Source organism: Lissotriton vulgaris, chromosome 1_1 (assembly GCF_964263255.1).
Source record: "Lissotriton vulgaris chromosome 1_1, aLisVul1.2, whole genome shotgun sequence".
Taxonomy (NCBI): domain Eukaryota; kingdom Metazoa; phylum Chordata; class Amphibia; order Caudata; family Salamandridae; genus Lissotriton; species Lissotriton vulgaris.
In genome coordinates this window covers 1,372,211,105-1,372,218,604 of record NC_141685.1, presented here as the reverse complement: position 1 = coordinate 1,372,218,604, position 7,500 = coordinate 1,372,211,105, and the positions used below count along the sequence as shown (strand labels likewise).

Here is a 7,500-nt window from a genome sequence, read left to right as displayed (position 1 = left end):
GTGGCCGCAGCAACCTCGGTTCGAATCCGAGTCACGGCATTGTGGTTGGCAATGTCACGGCAGTTGGGTTTTTCCTTTACAGAATTCCCAAATGTACCAGTTGTTTTTGTAAAATGTCTATTAAAAACAGATCCTTTTCAATATTTAAACGATCTAACAACAAATTATTTAAACACACATGATTATAAGATGTAGGTATACTGTACTTACTGACATAAATTATCGTTCTTGAACATATTTGCAGTAAGGGGAGCGGAGCTCTCCCCCAGGCCAATCAGAATGCAGATGAATGCAGTTGCAGTTGAGTGACCTGTGTTGTGGCTGTCTACAGGGAATGCACATATGGAGCTGTCTCGCAGCCCAATCCAGACGTCAATCGAAGACAGGTTTCAATGCAAATAGAGCAGTAAGTGCAGAGAAATGCTCACTCTCTAAAAATGGCATGTATACAATAGTAAGATTAAATCCAACCTCACCAATAGATAGGATTTATCAATAAATAAATAAAGCTTCTCCTCTCTGATATGGAATTACCCCCCAAAAAGTATAAGGGAATACCCAATGCTAACCTATGAGAGGGGCAGACCTCACAGTAGTGAAAAATGTAATAGACTGTTTGATACTACTAGGACATACAAACTACCACAGTACATGTCTTACCTTTTACTTACATAGCATGATGCCCCTAGGACTACCTAGGGCCTACCTTAGGGGTTACTGATATGTAATAAAATTGGAGTTTAAGGCTTGGCAAGTAGTTTTAAATGTCAAGTCGAAGTGGCAGTACACTGCAGCACAGGCACTGCAGTAGCAGGCTTGAGACAGGTTTGAAATGCTATTTCTTTGGGCGGCACAATCAGTCCCTGGGTATATGGTATACCACTTTACAAGGGGCTTTCAAGTAAATTAAATCTGTCAGTCAGGTATACTCCAATTATACACATGATTAGGGAAGAAGCACGTGCACTTCAGCACTGATTAGTAGCGATAAAGTGATCAGAGTCCTAAGGCCAACAAAAAGATACAGCAAAATGGGGAGGTGAAAAGCAATAAGGTGGGGTTGGGACCACCTTAAGAATGCAAGGTCTAACAAAAACGAACTAAGGATAACATGAGTAAAACATCAGGTTTCTCTACAGCATTTGGTGAGACAAGTGGGCCTTCTTTTATCTTCCATAAATGCAATCCTTCCCGGACCCCTTTATTATATAGCTCTTCAAGGAAAAAATATAAAGCACTTACAAAGGAGCCTCATATACTCAAAGATGGTAGACTTCTTTAATATGGGACATATACTAAAAGCAGCACGAAAACAGAGTGCAATAGGGTCCAAAAAACTTGAGTGGCCCATGAGAGTATGCATGCAAGCCTATGGTATTCCAAACTAGAGATATACGCATGCAATTTTTGTTTTTAGGAGAGAATGTGCCTGCTGAAAAAAACCTTATTTTTAAAAAGTGCATTGCAGAATATCAGGAATTTGCTGTGGGACACCTTCAAAACTTGCATACAGATTATGTGCACACACCTTGCAGTCAGTTGTTGTGGCCGAGTGGTTAAGGCGATGGACTAGAAATCCATTGGGGTCTCCCTGCGCAGGTTCGAATCCTGCCGACAACGAGAATCATTTTAACATCGGCTACAATTTCAGAAGTTAACCTTTAGTATTTCTTCCATGTCAGTTTTATAAATAGGTGGCTTATTTTGGTGTCACTATTGCCATAGCACATATTTATTATCGCTCCCCCTTTCATATCTTTGCTATAACTCTCGTCCTTCATTAGCGCTGGTGCAAACGCTTCAAATTATTATACCCTGGCTCTCTCGGTCATACCTGTGCATGCACTTGAAACTTACTTTACCAATAAAAGAAGCAAATAGAGAAATAAAATAAAAGTGCTAGCTGGATTAGGCAAACACACTTCATAAAACTGCATTTTCTTTTCTATTCTCCCCCGTGTTACAAGCTTAACTGCTCCCTGTGTAATTTCTCTTAACCTGCTGTTCCTGGAAGAGAATTTCATCTACAAGCTCTTTCTGTGTTTTTTCCTAGTCTTTTCTTTCCCTTTTCTTAGATTTGTAACTGTTCCTTTACGTGCTCTATTTAGGCGCCATTAATCTCATTTGAGCTCCTTGTACCTGCTGCTGTTTTCTCCACACCTCATACTGTCTTTTCCCTCTTTCTCTCTTTCTCTGCGGTTGGTGGCTACTTTCCAAAGCGTCTGATGCCCCAATGTTCCTTCGTCTTGTAGTCAGACGTGAATTTGAAAAGCAACAAAATTAACAAGCCTTTACCACTCACACATGGCAGAAGTTTATACTTTAATTCAATGAGCTAAGAAAAGTGTGTTGTGGGGCCCCTACGAGCCATGGTGCTTGCTTCATCATAATTAGGCATGCAGTCATTAGCCACAGCTCTGATTATGGGTCACTGAGGTCAGTTTCAATAATTCCTCAAAAACCTAACCATGCAGTCCCCCCTAACTGTGTAGTTATCTTGCTTTACTGCTGTTTGTGTGATTAGCTGGGAGGAGCTCACGGCAGCATCCTCCCAATAAAAGTGTAGATGGACCGTTCCTTAACTCTTTCTTGCTTCACATACAGGTGGCTTGAGGAGGTACAGGGGAGATGCAGGTCTAATAAACAGAATAGAATATCTGCGCCAGGTGTGTTTCTCTGCATTGGTGTCCCATCACAGGCCCACCAGTGTATGTGTGATCTTTGACTCCTGCCAGTTCACAAGCAGGCGGCCAGGAAACGGTTTCAGCCTATCGACCACTGAGGAGATAAAGCCTTTGTATAAGGAATGAGGAAGCAATGAACACATTCAGCCTATCACAGGAGTAGCCCTGAGTGTTCCGAATTATAATTTCTTCATGTCACTGTACGTTATTGAGCCCAAGTAGCTCGCCGTGATCGTATAGTGGTTAGTACTCTGCGTTGTGGCCGCAGCAACCTCGGTTCGAATCCGAGGCACGGCATTGTGGTTGGCAATGTCACGGCAGTGGGGTTTTTCCTTTACAGAATTCCCAAATGTACCAGTTGTTTTTGTAAAATGTCTATTAAAAACAGATCCTTTTCAATATTTAAACGATCTAACAACAAATTATTTAAACACACATGATTATAAGATGTAGGTATACTGTACTTACTGACATAAATTATCGTTCTTGAACATATTTGCGGTAAGGGGAGCGGAGCTCTCCCCCAGGCCAATCAGAATGCAGATGAATGCAGTTGCAGTTGAGTGACCTGTGTTGTGGCTGTCTACAGCGAATGCACATATGTAGCTGTCTCGCAGCCCAATCCAGACGTCAATCGAAGACAGGTTTCAATGCAAATAGAGCAGTAAGTGCAGAGAAATGCTCACTCTCTAAAAATGGCATTTATACAATAGTAAGATTAAATCCAACCTCACCAGTAGATAGGATTTATCAATAAATAAATAAAGCTTCTCCTCTCTGATATGGAATTATCCCCCAAAAAGTATAAGGGAATACCCAATGCTAACCTATGAGAGGGGCAGACCTCACAGTAGTGAAAAACGTAATAGACTGTTTGATACTACTAGGACATACAAACTACCACAGTACATGTCTTACCTTTTACTTACATAGCATGATGCCCCTAGGACTACCTAGGGCCTACCTTAGGGGTTACTGATATGTAATAAAATTGGAGTTTAAGGCTTGGCAAGTAGTTTTAAATGTCAAGTCGAAGTGGCAGTACACTGCAGCACAGGCACTGCAGTAGCAGGCTTGAGACAGGTTTGAAATGCTATTTCTTTGGGCGGCACAATCAGTCCCTGGGTATATGGTATACCACTTTACAAGGGGCTTTCATGTAAATTAAATCTGTCAGTCAGGTATACTCCAATTATACACATGATTAGGGAAGAAGCACGTGCACTTCAGCACTGATTAGTAGCGATAAAGTGATCAGAGTCCTAAGGCCAACAAAAAGATACAGCAAAATGCGGAGGTGAAAAGCAATAAGGTGGGGTTGGGACCACCTTAAGAATGCAAGGTCTAACAAAAACGAACTAAGGATAACATTAGTAAAACATCAGGTTTCTCTACAGCATTTGGTGAGACAAGTGGGCCTTCTTTTATCTTCCATAAATGCAATCCTTCCCGGACCCCTTTATTATATAGCTCTTCAAGGAAAAAATATAAAGCACTTACAAAGGAGCCTCATATACTCAAAGATGGTAGACTTCTTTAATATGGGACATATACTAAAAGCAGCACGAAAACAGAGTGCAATAGGGTCCAAAAAACTTGAGTGACCCATGAGAGTATGCATGCAAGCCTATGGTATTCCAAACTAGAGATATACGCATGCAATTTTTGTTTTTAGGAGAGAATGTGCCTGCTGAAAAAAACCTTATTTTTAAAAAGTGCATTGCAGAATATCAGGAATTTGCTGTGGGACACCTTGAAAACTTGCATACAGATTATGTGCACACACCTTGCAGTCAGTTGTTGTGGCCGAGTGGTTAAGGCGATGGACTAGAAATCCATTGGGGTCTCCCCGCGCAGGTTCGAATCCTGCCGACAACGAGAATCTTTTTAACATCGGCTACAATTTCAGAAGTTAACCTTTAGTATTTCTTCCATGTCAGTTTTATAAATAGGTGGCTTATTTTGGTGTCACTATTGCCATATCACATATTTATTATCGCTCCCCCTTTCATATCTTTGCTATAACTCTCGTCCTTCATTAGCGCTGGTGCAAACGCTTCAAATTATTATACCCTGGCTCTCTCGGTCATACCTGTGCATGCACTTGAAACTTACTTTACCAATAAAAGAAGCAAATAGAGAAATAAAATAAAAGTGCTAGCTGGATTAGGCAAACACACTTCATAAAACTGCATTTTCTTTTCTATTCTCCCCCGTGTTACAAGCTTAACTGCTCCCTGTGTAATTTCTCTTAACCTGCTGTTCCTGGAAGAGAATTTCATCTACAAGCTCTTTCTGTGTTTTTTCCTAGTCTTTTCTTTCCCTTTTCTTAGATTTGTAACTGTTCCTTTACGTGCTCTATTTAGGCGCCATTAATCTCATTTGAGCTCCTTGCACCTGCTGCTGTTTTCTCCACACCTCATACTATCTTTTCCCTCTTTCTCTCTTTCTCTGCGGTTGGTGGCTACTTTCCAAAGCGTCTGATGCCCCAATGTTCCTTCGTCTTGTTGTCAGACGTGAATTTGAAAAGCAACAAAATTAACAAGCCTTTACCACTCACACATGGCAGAAGTTTATACTTTAATTCAATGAGCTAAGAAAAGAGTGTTGTGGGGCCCCTACGAGCCATGGTGCTTGCTTCATCATAATTAGGCATGCAGTCATTAGCCACAGCTCTGATTATGGGTCACTGAGGTCAGTTTCAATAATTCATCAAAAACCTAACCATGCAGTCCCCCCTAACTGTGTAGTTATCTTGCTTTACTGCTGTTTGTGTGATTAGCTGGGAGGAGCTCACGGCAGCATCCTCCCAATAAAAGTGTAGATGGACCGTTCCTTAACTCTTTCTTGCTTCACATACAGATGGCTTGAGGAGGTACAGGGGAGATGCAGGTCTAATAAACAGAATAGAATATCTGCGCCAGGTGTGTTTCTCTGCATTGGTGTCCCATCACAGGCCCACCAGTGTATGTGTGATCTTTGACTCCTGCCAGTTCACAAGCAGGCGGCCAGGAAACGGTTTCAGCCTATCAACCACTGAGGAGATAAAGCCTTTGTATAAGGAATGAGGAAGCAATGAACACATTCAGCCTATCACAGGAGTAGCCCTGAGTGTTCCGAATTATAATTTCTTCATGTCACTGTACGTTATTGAGCCCAAGTAGCTCGCCGTGATCGTATAGTGGTTAGTACTCTGCGTTGTGGCCGCAGCAACCTCGGTTCGAATCCGAGGCACGGCATTGTGGTTGGCAATGTCACGGCAGTGGGGTTTTTCCTTTACAGAATTCCCAAATGTACCAGTTGTTTTTGTAAAATGTCTATTAAAAACAGATCCTTTTCAATATTTAAACGATCTAACAACAAATTATTTAAACACACATGATTATAAGATGTAGGTATACTGTACTTACTGACATAAATTATCGTTCTTGAACATATTTGCGGTAAGGGGAGCGGAGCTCTCCCCCAGGCCAATCAGAATGCAGATGAATGCAGTTGCAGTTGAGTGACCTGTGTTGTGGCTGTCTACAGCGAATGCACATATGTAGCTGTCTCGCAGCCCAATCCAGACGTCAATCGAAGACAGGTTTCAATGCAAATAGAGCAGTAAGTGCAGAGAAATGCTCACTCTCTAAAAATGGCATTTATACAATAGTAAGATTAAATCCAACCTCACCAGTAGATAGGATTTATCAATAAATAAATAAAGCTTCTCCTCTCTGATATGGAATTATCCCCCAAAAAGTATAAGGGAATACCCAATGCTAACCTATGAGAGGGGCAGACCTCACAGTAGTGAAAAACGTAATAGACTGTTTGATACTACTAGGACATACAAACTACCACAGTACATGTCTTACCTTTTACTTACATAGCATGATGCCCCTAGGACTACCTAGGGCCTACCTTAGGGGTTACTGATATGTAATAAAATTGGAGTTTAAGGCTTGGCAAGTAGTTTTAAATGTCAAGTCGAAGTGGCAGTACACTGCAGCACAGGCACTGCAGTAGCAGGCTTGAGACAGGTTTGAAATGCTATTTCTTTGGGCGGCACAATCAGTCCCTGGGTATATGGTATACCACTTTACAAGGGGCTTTCATGTAAATTAAATCTGTCAGTCAGGTATACTCCAATTATACACATGATTAGGGAAGAAGCACGTGCACTTCAGCACTGATTAGTAGCGATAAAGTGATCAGAGTCCTAAGGCCAACAAAAAGATACAGCAAAATGCGGAGGTGAAAAGCAATAAGGTGGGGTTGGGACCACCTTAAGAATGCAAGGTCTAACAAAAACGAACTAAGGATAACATTAGTAAAACATCAGGTTTCTCTACAGCATTTGGTGAGACAAGTGGGCCTTCTTTTATCTTCCATAAATGCAATCCTTCCCGGACCCCTTTATTATATAGCTCTTCAAGGAAAAAATATAAAGCACTTACAAAGGAGCCTCATATACTCAAAGATGGTAGACTTCTTTAATATGGGACATATACTAAAAGCAGCACGAAAACAGAGTGCAATAGGGTCCAAAAAACTTGAGTGACCCATGAGAGTATGCATGCAAGCCTATGGTATTCCAAACTAGAGATATACGCATGCAATTTTTGTTTTTAGGAGAGAATGTGCCTGCTGAAAAAAACCTTATTTTTAAAAAGTGCATTGCAGAATATCAGGAATTTGCTGTGGGACACCTTGAAAACTTGCATACAGATTATGTGCACACACCTTGCAGTCAGTTGTTGTGGCCGAGTGGTTAAGGCGATGGACTAGAAATCCATTGGGGTCTCCCCGCGCAGGTTCGAATCCTGCCGAC

General features: G+C 41.4%; 4 non-coding genes across 4 annotated transcripts in view; all 4 read left to right on the top strand.

Annotated features, from left to right (window-relative positions):
* The window catches only part of TRNAH-GUG (transfer RNA histidin (anticodon GUG)), a 72-nt gene extending 33 nt beyond the window's left edge, over nucleotides 1-39 (top strand). The window contains exon 1 of the tRNA in view: nucleotides 1-39. This exon is cut by the window's left edge and continues 33 nt beyond it. This is a non-coding gene — a tRNA (tRNA-His).
* Nucleotides 40-1,538: 1,499 nt separating this feature from the next.
* Nucleotides 1,539-1,620, top strand: TRNAS-AGA (transfer RNA serine (anticodon AGA)). The gene has a single exon. It is a non-coding gene; the product is annotated as a tRNA-Ser (tRNA).
* A 2,860-nt stretch (nucleotides 1,621-4,480) lies between these two features.
* On the top strand, nucleotides 4,481-4,562 carry TRNAS-AGA (transfer RNA serine (anticodon AGA)). The gene has a single exon. It is a non-coding gene; the product is annotated as a tRNA-Ser (tRNA).
* Nucleotides 4,563-7,422: 2,860 nt separating this feature from the next.
* TRNAS-AGA (transfer RNA serine (anticodon AGA)) overlaps nucleotides 7,423-7,500 on the top strand; it is an 82-nt gene continuing 4 nt past the window's right edge. The window contains exon 1 of the tRNA in view: nucleotides 7,423-7,500. This exon is cut by the window's right edge and continues 4 nt beyond it. This is a non-coding gene — a tRNA (tRNA-Ser).